General features: G+C 37.3%; 1 non-coding gene across 1 annotated transcript; it reads left to right on the top strand.

Annotated features, from left to right (window-relative positions):
* The first annotated feature begins 448 nt into the window (after positions 1 to 448).
* LOC112739423 (small nucleolar RNA R71) lies at positions 449 to 556 on the top strand. The gene has a single exon (XR_003170360.1). It is a non-coding gene; the product is annotated as a small nucleolar RNA R71 (small nucleolar RNA).
* Positions 557 to 16,666: the final 16,110 nt, after the last annotated feature.

Here is a 16,666-nt window from a genome sequence, read left to right as displayed (position 1 = left end):
CATTATTAGGGGTTTTGGGAGCATTCCCCATGTAGTTGATCTGTTCAGAAGGAAATTGAGCATAATCATAATTCTCACCTTGCATGAAGCTACCAGTCATGTCATAAGGAGCCTCTTGAGGGGCATTCTGAGTATTAACAGCTGAAACCTGCATCCCACTCAAGTGTTGAGTAAGCATATTAATCTGCTGAGACATAACTTTGTTCTGAGCTAGAATAGCATCCAAGGTCTCTACTTCCAAAACACCTTTCTTCTGAGGAGTCCCAAAGTTTACAGGATTCCTGTTAGATGAGTAGAGATATTGGTTGTTAGCAACCAATTCAATAAGCTCAGTAGTCTCTTCAGACATCTTTTTCATGTACAATGAACCACCTGCAGAATTATCTAAACACATTTTGGATATTTCACATATGCCCTCATAAAAGATCTCCAGCTGAGTCCATTTAGAAAACATGTCATGAGGGCATTGCTTGGTCAGCAGCTTGTACCTCTCCCAGGCTTCATAGAGGGTCTCACCATCTCTCTGCCTGAAGGTGTGAACCTCCACCTTTAGCTTAGTCAGCTTCTGTGGTGGTAAAAATTTGGACAAAAATCTAGTGACTACTTTATCCCAAATGTTCAGGCTCTCCTTGGGTTAAGAATCTAGCCACAACTTTGCTCTATCCCTCACAGCAAATGGAAAGAGCATGAGCTTGTAAATCTCAAGATTCACTCCATTTGTTTTCACAATGTCACGAATCTACAGAAAATTAGAGATAAATTGGTTTGGATCTTCTTATGAGAGTCCATGATACTGACAATTTTGCTTCACCAGAGTGACTAACTAAGGCTTCAGCTCAAAGTTGTTTGCAGCTATAGGAGGTACCACAATACTGTTCCCATAGAGATATGGATTGGGGGAAGTGTATGAGCCAAGCACTCTTCTAGGTTGTTCATCTCATCCGGATTTTCCACATTTGCATTAACAGCACGATTATGATCCATAGTGGACTCTACAGCTTCCTTGTCAAAGGTCTCACTTAGATTTTCACTAGCCTTGTAGAGTCTAGCTTGTTGCAAGCGTCGTCTCAAAGTCCTTTCAAGTTCAGGATCAAAATCTATAAGAGTTTCCTTGTCTCTATTTCTGCTCATAAACAAACAGAAAACAAGAAAAGTGGGAGTCTCTACGTCAGAGTGTAGAGAATTCCTAGTGAGGTAACCTGTGTAAAGAAATAACATAAAACGCTAAACAATTAAAACAAGAAATTTTCGAAAATTGTACTAAGAACTAAACTAGAAATTTCGAATTCTATATAAAAAAAATGAACAAGAAAATTAAAATAAAATTATCTAGGTAACAGCAAACTTAATTTCAGAAATTAAAGAAAAACTAATAGCAGTAAATTTTGAAAATTAAGGAGCAAAAATAAATAAAATTAAAACTAAAATGCCTAATCTAAGCAATCAAACAACTAATAGTTTTCAATCATACTCAATCCCCCGCAACGGCGCCAAAAACTTGGTGCGAAATTTATAACCCACAAACTAACCAGCAAGTGCACCGGGTCGTACCAAGTAGTACCTCAAGTGAATGAGGGTCGATCCCACGAGAATTGATAGATCAAGCAACAATGATTGAGTTATTGGCTTAGTCAGACAAACAGAAAAGAGTGTTTGGGTCTCAATTGCATTAAATAGTAAATTCAGAAATTCAGAAAGCAAGCAGTAAACGGGTTGTGAAACGTATGAGTAAAACAGTTAAGGTTTCAGAGATATTTATTTTCTGGATTAACTTTTCTTACCAAATATTTTAATCATGCAAGATTCAATTCATGGCAAACTATATGTGACTAACCCCTAATTCCTTAGACCTTTTTAGTCTCCTTTAACCATCATCAACCGCCAATTCCTTGGTCACTTGATTCCAATTAAAGGGTTAAGTTCAAATCTAGTTTATGTGCCACAGAAACTCTAATTACCCAAATATAAGAGGATCATATGTCACGTATACCATTAAGTCTAGATAATTAGAAATTTAGGAGAATTGTTTTCAAGCTGTTGTTCAAGTAAAGAGCTTTTCCGAGGTTCACAAGAACTCAATTAGAATAAAGGTCATACTTCCATTCCACCCAGAATCATAAGATGAAGAACGAAAATATTTCTTAAATTTAAAATTAATACATGAATTAAAATAGAAAAGTAATAGTATTAATCCATAGAGTAAACAGAGCTCCTAACCTTAATAGTAGAGGTTTAGTTGCTCATGGTTCAGAGAGAAAACTAGGGTTCTCTAAAACTGTAAACTGCGAAATGAGGTCAGAGAGAAGAGAAGAGCCCGAAGGGCTAATTCTTTTTCCTTTTATATCTAATCCTAATTAATGTAAAATATATTTTCTAAAACTAAATAATATCTTTTCCTATTTATAAATAAAACAAAGTTTAATCAAAATTTAATAAAGATCTTCGTTGCACAACTTGATTGAGCGTGGGGACCATTGTTCTCCATAAAGTTGGCACCTAACTTCACAATTGTGAAGTTAGGCGTGAAGGGGGCAACAAGGCTTGGAGGCGCTTTCCTTTGTCTTGGCGCCTAACTTGGCAAAAGCCAAGTTAGGCGCCACCTATGCAGCATGAAACTCACGTGAAAGTCTTCCTTTGGCGCCTAACTTGGAGAAACCCAAGTCAAGCGCCACCAAGGCCGAGTGTGATGGAGAAGAAGTGTACACTATTATATATTGTTGGAAAGCTCTGAAAGTTAGCTTTCCAATGCCACTAGAATCATGTCAATTAGACCTCTGTAGCTCAAGTTATTTCTGTTGGAGTGTAGGGAGGGTTGACAACATCATTCACTTCTCTTTTTCTACAGAAACTCCATCAAATCCATCCGAATGCTACCTAAAATAAATAGAATTGCACACAACTCAAAGTAGCATCTATAGTGGCTAAAAGATATTTAAATTTTGATTAAACTCAATAATTCGAATGCAAATTTACTAGGAAAAGATAGAAAAGATGCTCACGCATCAACGCACAACCTACCGTGTGTAGGCATGGTTGCACCACTTCAAAACGTGCGTACACACGCATCACTGTGCATATGCATGGATGCTGAAACTTCCAAACTCTATTTTTTTCATGATTTCTCTTCTTTTGCATGCTTTTTCCTCATTTCTTCAATCCACACTTGCCTTGGAAACTTGAAATCACTCGACAAATACATCAAGGTATCAAATGGAATTAAAGTGAATAAAATTTAGCAATTATAAGGCCGAAAAATCATATTTTCACTTTCAAGCATAATTTAGGAAGAAATCATGAAACTAAGCTATTTCAATGGATAAATGTAAGAAAAATCAATAAAATTCACCCAATTGGAGCAAATAAATACTAGGAAATGTGGATTCATCACTTTGATACTTGTCTTGATTTAGTTTTCTTTACTATTTCTTGTTCTACCATCTTACTTCTTTTAGTTTTACTTGTTATTCCTTTTATTTGGTTATTTTACTATTGATGAACTCTTGTTAATTTTAATTTCTATTAATGCAATTTGATGTTTTTATATTTATTGATGTTTAATTGGGTTATTATTATTATTTTCTTGCATTTGGTAGTTTTAGATTTTATTATTATTGCAATTTAATATGCTTTTATTTTCATGCTCACTAAGTGTTTGATAAAATGTTTGGCTTAGTGTTAGTGCCTTTTTTCACACTCTTGGGTTGGAATTGAGGACCTAGGTGACTTGGAGTCAACAATGTCCATTATTGATTGATATAAGGGTAGTTAGTTGATTTGGTTTCCACTAACGCTAGTCTTTCACTAAGTTAATTAGTGAGTTGGCTAGGACTTGTAGATTGATATCAATTATACCTATTTAACTTATCCTCGATGTTAGGATTGATTAAGTAGGATTAACCCTTTATAATCATCTATGTTTGTGGTCAATGGCTAGGATAGGTAACCTTAACTCTCAATCCTTGCCAAGAGGTTTCTAGTATTTGAATTTCCCTTTCTTTTGATTAATTGCCTTAAGTTTAATTGCTTTTGATATTTAGTTATTGTTTGTTTCTTTGATTCCTTAATATTTACATTTCTTGTCTCTTGCCATCAAACCCCTTACCTCATAAGCCAATAATTGAGCACTCTATTGTAATTCCTAGAGAGAATGACCTAAAACTTAAAACTCCCGATTATTTTATTTGAATTGTAACGATTCCTTATTTAAACTTTGATGTGAGGATCCATTGCCGATTTGGACTATGTTATCAGCGGCATTGTTTTGTTAAATTTCCAACCAGCATAAATCCCTCCTCATCAAGTTGGCTTGGGCCCAATTCTACTACAACACATCATTTTGTAACAGCATCAAAATGTTCCCTTAAAAAGCCTTAAACACATCATTGCAGGAGTTGTTGGGTGAGAGGGACATGATTTTAGCACAATTGAAGCTTAACTTACACCATTCACAACAATTTATAAAGAATTATTCTAATCGCTCCCGAAGACACGTCGAATTTAAGGAAGGTGACCTAGTCTTAGTGATATTATAGCCTTATCGCCGACATTATGTTGGATTAAGGAAAAATAAAAACTTGGTATACGATACTTTGCTCCTTTCCATATCAGCAAGAAACTCAGTGCAATTGCCTATAAGTTGGAGTTGCCACTTGAAGCTCGTATACATGATGTTGATGCGGATTTTGAATACCACAAACGAACCGGCAAGTACACCGGGTCGTACCAAGTAATAACTCAGGTGAGTAAGTGTCGATCCCACGAGAATTAATGGATTAAGCAGTAATAGTCGAGTGATTAGGGTAGTTAGACAAGCTAAAATGAGTGATTTCAAGTTCTAATAGCATAAAACAGTAAATCAAAGAGTGAAACAGTGAATGGTTGGTGAAAATAATATAAGAAAATAGTTAAGGCTTTGGAGATGTTTAAATTTCCAGATTAACAATTCTTATCAACTACTTTAATCATGCAAAGATTCAATTCATAGCAAACCTTAAGTGATCAAACCCTAATTCCTTAGTAATTTAATCTCCTCTAACTCAATCAACTGCCAATTCCTTGGTCACTTAATTTAAATTAGAAGATTAAGTACAATTCTAGATGAGCCACACAAACCCTAAGTACCTAAAAATGAGGCGATTATATGTCACGTGTCACATTAAATCCAAATAATTAGAGAATTGTAAGGAATTAATTTCAAGCTATAATTCTAGTTATATAACGTTTCCAAGATTCAATAAGAATTCAAATAGAAAAAAAAGTTATCTTCCAATATACTCTAATTCCTAGGATGAAGAACGAAATTAATCCTTGAATTTAAATCAGTGCATTGATTAAGAGTAGAATAACAATAGTATCAATCCATTAAAATAAATAGAGCTCCTAACCTTAACAATGGAGGTTTACTTGCTCATGACTCAGAGAAAAACCTAGAGTTGTAAAAAGTATAAAAGTACGGAATGAGGAAGATGAAGAGAAGAGAGCCCGAAGGGCTGAATTTTTTCTCCTTTTATATCTAATCCTAATTGATACAAAATTAAAATTATAAAACCTAATAATATCTTTTCTTAATTTAACAACAAATTTAAAAAAAAAAAAACCAAAGAAGCTTTCCATGGAACTTGATGACACAGGCTTGGTGCTAAACGCCGAGTAGTGGCATTTAGTGCCACCAAACCGAATGCTTTTCACACTTTTCAAGGCACCTGGCACTAATCGCCGGGTAGTGGTGTGTAGTACCAACTTGACAGCAACTATTTTTCTCCCTTTTCTTCTGCACAAACTCTGTCAAACTTGCCCAAATTTTACCTGTAATTAACAAAATAGCAATACAACTCAAAGTAATATTGATGATGGTCTAAAACATCAAAATCTCTGAAAAACTCAACAAATCCACATCGAATTTACTAAGAAAATTAGGAAAAATGCTCATGCATCACAACACCAAACTTAAATTGTTGCTTGTCTTCAAGCAACTGAAAATAATGGGAACCTAAGATGTGGGTTTGCCTAAGAGTTGAGTTTTCAATTAAGCTCCTGTCTATCTTCTGAGTGGGGTTGATGACACTGTGATCATAAATAGTTTTAGCATCCCACTGTCCCTTGGAGGCTCAGGAATGCCAATATCATTCAGAACTAGAATCCAGATAATGTTATGAATTCTCTCTCTTTTAACTTCCAATTAATCCTTGAACACAATATTTTCTTTTCTTTTCTTTTCTTTTCTTTGGAGCTTTGCACCTTGAGCCTAACTGTGACTCTAAATATTTTGTCTCAAGTTTTACTTGACACAAAAACACCACAAGCACTTAACTGGGAAACCCTTTGAGCTTTCTATTGAATTTTCCCAGTCAGTGGTGCTCAGAGCCTTTGGCTTCTCTTTATTTGTACTTGGCTTTGACTCTAACTGCTCTGTCTCAAGAGGTCCTTAACACATTCACACCACAAGCATATAGCTAGGAAAATAACTCTTTGACCTTTGATCATTTTTAAACTCCCAGCCATTGATGCTCAGAGCCTTGGACCTTGCTTTTTATTTTCTTTTTCTTGCTGTTTCTTTTGTTTCATGGATCAACTTCTTGTTTAATTTTAGAGAATTCATAATACTTCTCTAAATTCTTGTTCCTTATAAATTAATATCCTTTATTCCAAGATCAAATATGTACTGTTCTTTTTCATGCGTTCAGAATCATAAATAAATACCGCCACATTTGATTAAATAAGGCAATTCTAAATATAAACTCAACTGCTCATGCATTTCACCATTTTTCTCTTCTTTTTTTCTAAATTTAAGCTTAGTGATCTATACATGAGACATCTTTTTTTTAAAATAAAATAAAAGTAACAAAAATAAACTAAATAGACTGAAAACATTAAAGATTATGCAAAGGACAAAAAATAAATCAACGAAAAATAAGAAATAGCAAAATAAAAATGGAAAGGGGAAATAAGAATGAAAGGAACCTCAACCACCTTAGTCATCTTGGTGGTCGTCTCCCTCGTCAAGCTGAGCTCCCCGATATCCTCTCAATCACCCTATGTCCTGTCTTATCTGGGTAAGCTCCTGGCACTGACTCTGCTATTCAGCCAAAACCTGGTGAAGGAGGGCACCATGACCATCTTGGCCAATCCTCAACTGCTCAATGGAGGAGGTCAGGTAATGCCAACACTCCTGCTGTGGGAAGTGGTGTCCCTGATGTATCATGGACTACTCCTAGTGAGGAGAGGGAACCGACTCTCCCTCGACTATGGGCTCGTCTCTCAAGGCCCGTGCATACTCTCTGGTGTACTTCATAATCCTCCTATGGGAATGAGTATCTCATTCTCTAGGCGCACACTTAAGGCATCATAAAGGCGGTGGATGAGATGTGGGAAGGCCATCTTGGCATGTGTGGAGGCGTTGGAGGCAATACTATATATCTGCAATGGAATTGTGAGCTCTACCTCCACCTCATTCCCTAGCATGATGCAGTGGATCATAACAGCCCGGTCCATTGTAACCTCAAAGTGGTTACTAGTAAGAATGATGGAGCGTTGGATAAACTCCAACCAACCTCAGACTACTGGCTTCAGATCATGCCGCCCTAGCTGGTTTGGTTGTCCTTCTAAATTAAGCCTCCATTGGGCTCCCAGAGGCATATGTCTAAAAGAATCTGATCATGCCTCTGATCACCACTCATCCTCTCACTATAGAAGTGATCATCATCCATCAGAGGTGGCACTTGGAGTGCCTCCCTCACACTCCTTGGGCCGAAGTCCAGATTCCTCCCTCTTACCATAGTGCGGTAGTTCTTAGGACTGGGATTCACACCCCGCACATTCTTGTATATAACCCACGCATTCCAGAAAACTCTTGGACCTTCAGCTGGCCTACTTTAATCTGCAGGTTACATAATGTTCTCTATCCTCTTCTCTGTATCTGCTCCTGAATCTTCAGATATTCATCCGGCTTGAGATCAAACCGGACTTCCAGAATGACTTTTTTTTCCGGTGATCTCAAAAAAATGCTCTTCATATAATTTAGAGCTAAATCGGTTAGCGTCAAACGGACTGATCTGAGGGGCCTTATCCTTCCTCTTCATTGAGGAGGAATCTCCTCCCTTTGGTTCCATGTATAAAAATCAAAGAACAAGCGACGCGACAATACCAAACATAAAAATTTTGGTTGTCTCTAAGCAAAAAAAATCATAAAATAGAGAAGAGAGTATGTGAGTAACAAAAGGACAAAGGGAATAAGGAAAAAAAGAATGGAAAAGGGAAGTGGAAATGGAAACAAAAAAAAGTTGAAGAGTGGAAGAGGATAAGAAAAATAAAGAAAGAGAATAAAAGAAGCAGTAAATAGTGAGAGGGGGTAGTGTGGGGTTAATGGGGAAGGGGAGGTAAATATATAGGAATGGGAAAAAATGGGTAGTTACTAGAGGGGGTAAAAGGGAATGAAGGAAATGGAAGGGGAATTGAATGGGGGTAAATGGAATTAAAGTTCGGGGAGGTGGGTTGGTGGGGTAACGTTAAGGAGATGATGAGGGGAAGAGATTTGTGTGGTAGGGAGGGTTGTGATTAGGTGAGAGAGGGGGTATAAGGCCCACACCCCTGTCAAATTCAAAATTTGAATCCCTACGAAGGGGTCTTCGAGGCATTGCCGGCGCTAAACGCTAGGTCGTGGCGTTTAGCACCACCCCCGAAGTATATATTTTTTTCTATTTTTTCCTTTTTTGTTAAGAATTCCCTTGCGCTAAATGACCAGATAGTGGCATTTAGCGCCACCAACAAAGTGGCTAAATCACAAATCGGAGCACTCCTTGTGCTAAACGCCAGATAGCGGCGTTTAGTACCACTAAGATAGTGTCATCTCCTCAAAATACATGGTGCTTGGCGTTTAGTGCCACCAAGACAGTGGCAACTCCTCAAAATACATGCATCTTGGCGATAAATGCCAGGTCTCGGTGTTTAGCACCACCATCACAGTAGCTTTGTCACGAAATACGTGCCTTCTGGCACTAAACGTCAAGTTGCGGCATTTAGCATCGAGACACCTGAATGAAAACTATTCTAGAGTGTTCTGAACTCCCTTCTAATTACACCTGTTCCTATTATAAACACCTTGCTTGACCAAAATCCACGTACAAAGAAGAAAAACTATAAATAATTAGAATAAGGTAAATAAAACCAAAATGAATATAAAATCAAAGGATACTAAAGATTGGGTTACCTTCCAATAAGCGCTTCTATAACGTCACTAGTTTGACGGTCAGATTTGCTAAGTCAGGAGATGAGTGGACCTCTGGCGATCAACTTTGCCTCCAAGATAGTGTTTTAGCCTCTGACCATTGACAGTGAACCTCCAGTCAGAGTTTTCTTCTTGGAGTTCTACATGACCATAAGGAGGCACTCTAGTTACCATAAACGGTCCTGACCACTAGGATTTCAGCTTCCTAGGAAAAATCTTGAGCCTTGAATTAAACAGTAAGACTTTCTGGCCTAGCTCAAATGTTCTGGTAGCTATCTTTTTATCATGCCACACCTTTGTCTTCTCCTTATAGACCTTGGCATTTTCATATGCTGAGTTTTTGAATTCATCAAGCTGGACAAGTAAATACCGTCTTCTCCTAATCTTGAGGGTCCACTGCAATCTGATTATATCCAGAATAACCATCTAGAAAATAATAAAATGCATGTCCAGCTAACCTCTCAAGCATCTGTCAATAAAAGGCAACGCAAAATGGTCCTTTCTAGTTGTAGTGTTGAGTCTCCTGTAGTCAATGCACATACGCCACCCGGTGATGATTCGTGTAGGAATTAGCTCATTCTTCTCATTCTTTACCATTGTCATGCCTCCCTTCTTGGGAACAACTTGCATGGGACTCACCCATGGATTGTCAGAAATTGGGTAAATTATCCCGACTTCCTACAGCTTCATGACCTCTTTCTAAACCACCTTTTTCATAGTTGAATTTAGCCGCTTTTCTGGTTGCACTACGGGTTTAGCATCCTCCTCAAGTAAAATATTGTGCATACACATAGCCAGACTTATCCCTTTCAAGTCACCAATAGTCCACTCAAGAGCTGTTTTGTGGCTTCTAAGCACCTGTATCAACGCCTCCTGTTCATCATGACTCAGAAAGGAGCTAATAATTATTGGATAGGAATTCTGCTTGCTTAGAAAAGCATACTTAAGAGAGGGAAGCAAGGGCATCAACTCAAGCTTAGGTGGCCCTTGCTCCTTAGTATGCGTGTTTGGTTCTCTCTTTTGTGGTGGTGAATCATCAATCTCTCGCAAACCATCCTCTAAAGGGGGTTCCAAAATACTATCAAGCTCTTCTGCTTTAAGGACCTCTTAAATCAATGGCTCAATTAAATTAATTCTCATACATCCCTCAAAATCACTAGGATGTTGCAAGGCCTCAAGCACATTAAGAATGTTGACTCTTAGAGTCAACTCACCCTTTTGTACATCAATAAGGACTCTCCCTGTAGCTAAAAAAAGTCTTCCCAAAACAGTGAAAGCATTCACATCTTCTTCCATATCCAATATTGCAAAATCAACAGGAAAATTAAAGGGTTTTACTTTCACTAGTAAATTCTCAACAGCTCCAAGAGAAAATTTAATTGAATGATCAACATGTTGAAGAGAGATTCTAGTGGGTTTTACTTCCTCAATATGGAGCTTTCTCATCAAAGAAAATGGCATGAGAATGATGCTTGTTCCAGGATCACATAATGCCCTTTGAATAGTAATATCTCTAATGATGCAAGGAATTAAAAAGCTTCCCGAATTTTGCATCTTCTCAGGGAGATCATGCTGGATAATTGCACTGCATTCCTTGGTGAGCACCATGGTTTCACTCTCTTTCCAATTCCTCTTGTTAGTCAACAAATCCTTCATGAATTTAGCATAGAGATGCATTTTCTCCTAAGCCTCTGCAAAAGGAATATTAATCTGCAGCTTCCTGAAGACTTCTAGAAATCTTAAAAATTGCTTATCTTTGGATGCCTTCTGAAGCCTCCGAGGATATGAGATTTTTGGCTTGTACTCAGGCACTAGAGACTTCACTTTGTATTCCTCAATATCAATTGAAAAAGGGTTGTTCGGGTGCCTCTCAGGGGCGTGCTCCACCTTATCTTGAGCCTCCTCCGGGGCTTCTTTTTCAACCGGTTCCTCACTAACTTGTGCTTCTGTACCTGCTACCTTACGACTTCTCAAATGTATGGCCTTGCACTCTTCCCTTGGATTGGGAACTGTATAACTAGGGAGGTGTGAGGAGGCCTTTCAACTATTTGCTTGCTTAACTGACCCATTTGAACCTCCAAGTTTCTAATTGAAGCTTTTGTTTCCTGCATGAAACTATTAGTGTCCTTGGAGAGTTCTACAACTAGAGATTCCAAGTAAGAAAGTTTTTGAGAAGGAGGGGGCACATGGTATTGTTGAGAGGACTGGAACTTGTTACACCCTACCACACAGAATCTTATGCTTAAGTTATAAGACAGAGGTGGTGAGCTATTACAACCTCTAAAAGCAAAATTATATTTATAATATAATTGAAAAAAATTTATATCTATGAGCCTTTGAAGAAAAGTTAAAACAAAAGCGTCAAAACGAAAAGCGCAACACTCACAGAGCGATAACTAAACATGGATATATACAAAAGAGAGTTCCAAGGTACAAATAACTAAACTCATGACTCGGCTCGTGAAGAGAAACCGGCCAGAGTACATAAGTATATATATACATATATATAAGAGAACCCCAAATAACCCAAAAGACATAGTTTTACAGAACCTATTTCTCCAAAATTTCCTCTAAAAGGGACGAACATAATATACAAAACAAGTGGAGATAAAAGTATTTAGTTATAAACAACATAAACAAAATAAAGTCCCAAAGTGCAAAAGATCTTCGCTGTGAGAAGCTTCCAGTATGTCTCAGTGAGGTCCCTCACATCCTGCATCTATAACCACAAAATATGTATGGGGTGAGAACTAGAGGTTCTCAGCATGGTAACAGTGCCCACATATCTAACATATAATGTCCCGAGAAAGCCGAAGGCAATCTTAGAACTTTCGACGTATGAATTAAACTTATAAAACATAGCTAAACCCAAAAGTAAAATAAGCCACTAACTAAGGATCTTCATGCTATCTAACACTCCCCTTTTCAACTCCTCCGAACCTCCCAACTGCCACTAGAATCGTTTGGTTCAAACACAATTATTACATGTAAGGAAATCACAGTTAGGATTCAAATACAACAGATAAGTAGATAGCAAGTAGTTTATGCAATCAGTTAGGCATTCCAAACAAATCACACCAAAAAAACACATAGATGCATATGATGCATGCCTGTCCTATGGCTGATGAGTCTCATCTGTCAGTTATGTAGCCAACTCGACGTGTTCGGTAACTAACCCGGGTACAATCTCTTTGTTGCGCCTTAATACCATGAGAGGGAATCTGTGCCCTATCACCATTAGAAGGTATCTATGCCCTGTCACCATTAGAGGGTATCTATGTCCTATCACCATTAGAGGGTATCTGTGCCCTGTCACCATTAGAGGGTATCAGTGCCCTGTCACCTTTACAACCAGAGAGATAAAATTACAACCATACTCACATTCAACATTTTCCATCGTGGTTCATTTACCACATTCATTCATTAATCACATATGCATCTCTGGCATACTTGCCACATTTTCAAGCTTTCTCAAATAATCATAATCATTTAATCATCAATCAGATTTCAGTAATAATTCTTCTTTCATTTTCCTATAAATTCATTCATTCATTCATTCATTTTTCAAACTTTCTTCATCTCCAAGTTACCACATTTTCCTAGCTTCATCTCATTACTAGGCATACCATTAAGGTCTAAGGCTAAAAGAGTAAAAATAGAGGTTTAGAGGTTCAAAATTAAGTTTTAAACACAAAACTTCATTTGCTAAAAATAGGGGCGTCACGTACGCAAGCACTTTGCTCGCGTATGCAAGGGCTTGTTTTAACCTTACTGGCGTACGCATCCTATTGCTCGCGTATGCAAGATACCAAATCCTAAAGGGTTGGTCACGTCGCGTGCAAGTGGTCGCGTACGCAACCCCTTAAAATCCCTTGCTCGCGTAGGCATGCACCATCCCGCGTACGCGAAATGCTCAACCCGAATAGAATGGTCGCATTGCATGCAATGGTCTCATACGCAAGATATGCATAGTGAAAAAAATGTTGAATGCTGCAGAATTTCAGTATTACACTCCGAACTTCCGACGCACATAACGTTTTTGTTTTAAAACATTTTTCATTTGTTCTTCAAACGGCGTAAACTTTCCAGACCCAATTTTTATATTAGATAAATTTGAAAGAATTTGGCGGTTCAAAAACTGATTTATGGCTCGCCGAAGTTTGGCCAAAAATAAGATTTTCAAAAAAATATTCCAACCTCTATTTTCATCAATTCACCATTAAATACCAACTTTCTATACTCATAATCAACACCAACACATACTATAACACAGCTGCACAACCCCATATCCTACCGTAACCAATCATACCTCAATTCTAAATAATCTCATATAAGAATTTCTCAACTATCCAAACAAATGCATCAGTATACCACCTCATACATATTCATTTGCATCACCATATCTATCATCATTAAAATCATCATTTATTATTCCATTTTCATCATAAACATCAAACATTATTCATATCATCATCAAACACCACATAGTCTCATCAACTTCTTCACTCGACACAATTATCATTAATCATTCATATACAATCCAACCACTCAACTCAACAATACTAACAACAAGTACTCATATGTTCTCCAATCAAATCAACACCCCCTCAATTATTCCCCAACACACCAATTCACAATTATAATCACGTCATACAATAATTCATATCCAAACAACATCATGCATAATCATCAACACCACAATTAATTCAACCTTATACTATGGTCAACTAGCCTAAGTTTTCATGACACATTATATTTTAGATACGAGAAACCGAAACCATACCTTGGCCGATTCTCCGATAAACCTGGAACACCTCCAATTCACCTTTCCTCAAGCTTTCAAGGCCTCAACACCTCACTAACAGATTTTTCAGCATACAATTCCACTCCAAGCTTCCAAGACCTCAATTACACATCATTGACACCCATACATATAAACTCAATAAAAATCACATATACTCAATGAATTCACTATGGGTTGAGGATTCTTACTGTACGTGCCTTAAACCAAACCAAATCCTGCTAGTTTATCGAGTTAGATTGACCCTAGAACATCAAATTAATCAAAATCTTAATCTCCAAGTCTTAGAATTTTAAAAATTAGGGGAAGGAAAAACTGAAAGTAAGATGGAGAGTTCCTCACTTTATAAAGCATTGGGCTTTGTAAATCTTGCTGCCGCGGTCACGTGGCCACAAACGGTGCGGTAATTGGAGCTCTGAGCGAAAAGTTATCTTGGATTGAAATCAAACCAAGGGTTTGATTCTTGTTCCTCCACCCCCAAATGTTTGCCCAGCGTGTTTAGCTTATGGGAACGGGAAGAAGAGATGAACTCTTTTGTTTAATGAGGCTTGGGTCGGTCCTAGGGACCAATACGGGCTCAATTCGTCCAGTTAAGCTCGTTTGGCCCAATCTTGGGTCAAATCCTTTAAAATTAGTGTCAAAATTCTCAGTTTAATTAGCTCTATCTCATTAAACTATAAAATTCAATTTTCTAATTTTCTAGAATAAATATTAATTTATGAGTTAATTATATATTAATTATCTGGGTTTTACAGAACTGACGGTTGTTGTTGTTGAAATTATTCTGATTGAAATTTCCCTAAGGAGAGTTGTTGTTGTTGAAATTTGATTGCCTCTGTGGTTGATTTTTTCATCCAAAATTTGGGTGATTCCTCCACCCTAAATTGTAAGTCTTGGAAAAAGGGTCATTATTTGGGGGGCCTAGAGGAATTGCTCATGTAATTAACCTATTCAGAGGAAAATTGACCATAATTAAAATTCTCAACTTGAAGAAATCCAACACTCATGTCATAAGGAGCATCTTGGGTATTAATAGCTAAAACTTGTAATCCACCCAAGTGTTGAGTAATGGCATTTATCTGTTGAGACATGGCTTTATTCTGAGTAAGAATAGTATCCAAAGCATCTAGTTCTATGACTCTTTTCCTCATGGCAGTTCTCTCAGAAGGGTATAAATACTGGTTATTAGCAACCATCTCAATCAACTCTAGAGCCTCTTCAGTGGTTTTTTTATATGAAGAGATCCTCCTGCAGAATTATCCATAGAAGTCCCGGCCTGAGTAATCCCATCATAAAAGATTTGCAATTGTATCTAGTCCGAAAACATGTCGAGAGGGCACTTTCTGAGCATAACCTTGTACCTCTCCCAAGCTTCATAGAAAGATTCGCCCTCTTGTTACCTAAAGGTCTGAACATCAGTCCTTAGCTTGGTCAGCCTCTGAGATGGAAAGAATTTAGTAAAAAATTTGCTGACCACATTGTCCCATGTATCCAGGCTCTCCTTAGGTTATGTATCAAGTCACTGCTTGGCTTAGTTCCGTACAGCAAACGGAAAGAGCAACAACCAATAATATCAGGATAGACTCCATTAGTCTTGACTGTATCAAAAATCTGCAGAAAATTAGAGATGAACAAGTTTGTGTCTTCCTGCGGGAGTCTATAAAACTGACAGTTTTGCTGCACCAAAGTGATGAATTGAGGCTTCAACTCAAAATTATTAGTACTCACAAGGGGCACAACAATGCTACTGCCGTAGAAAGTGGGATTTGGAGTAGTGTAAAAGCCAAGAGTTTCCCTAGGTTGCTCAGAAACATTAGGGGAAACAACGTTGTTATTGTTAGGCTCTATAGTGATTTCTTCAGTTCCCTTGTTAGAATCATCCTTGAGACTTTCAATAGCTCTATAAGCTCTAGCTTGATGTTGGCGTCTTCTAACAGCCCTTTCAATCTCAAGATCAAAATTAAGAAGAGGTTCATTGTCCCTATTTCTACTCATAAACAAATAGAAAACAAGAAAAAGTGAGAATCTCTACATAAGAAGTGAAGAGAATTTCCAGTGAGGTAAATCGGATAAAAGAAATAAAATAAAACAAACTAAAATAAGAGAAAAGAAAATTTTCGAAAATAGGAAGAATTTTATGCAAAAATTTTGAAGCTAAGAAAGGAAAATAAGAAAATAAAATGAATAAAACTAAGAGAAATTAACACATAAATTACAAAAATTAAGGAAGAAAAATAAGCAAATTAAAACATTGAAAACGTCTAATCTAGGTAATCAAGCAACGGATAGTTGTCAATCACAGTTAATCCTCGGCAATGGCGTCAAAAACTTGATGTGGATTTTGAATACCACAAACTAACTGGCAAGTGCACTGGATCATACCAAGTAATAACTCAGGTGAGTGAATGTCGATCCCACGAGGATTCATGGATTAAGCAGCAATAGTCCCGAGATTAGGCTAGTTAGACAAGATAAAATGAGTGGTTTCAAGTTCAAATAGCATAAAACAGTAAATCAGAGAGTGCAAGAAAGTAAATAGTGAATGGTTGTTGAAAAATAATGAGAAAATAGTTAAGGCTTTGGAGATGTTTAAATTTTCGAATTAACAATTCTTATCAACTACTTTAATCATGCAAGGATTC

Source organism: Arachis hypogaea, chromosome 13 (assembly GCF_003086295.3).
Source record: "Arachis hypogaea cultivar Tifrunner chromosome 13, arahy.Tifrunner.gnm2.J5K5, whole genome shotgun sequence".
NCBI classification, from domain to species: Eukaryota; Viridiplantae; Streptophyta; class Magnoliopsida; order Fabales; family Fabaceae; genus Arachis; species Arachis hypogaea.
This window is presented reverse-complemented; position numbering and strand designations above follow the sequence as displayed.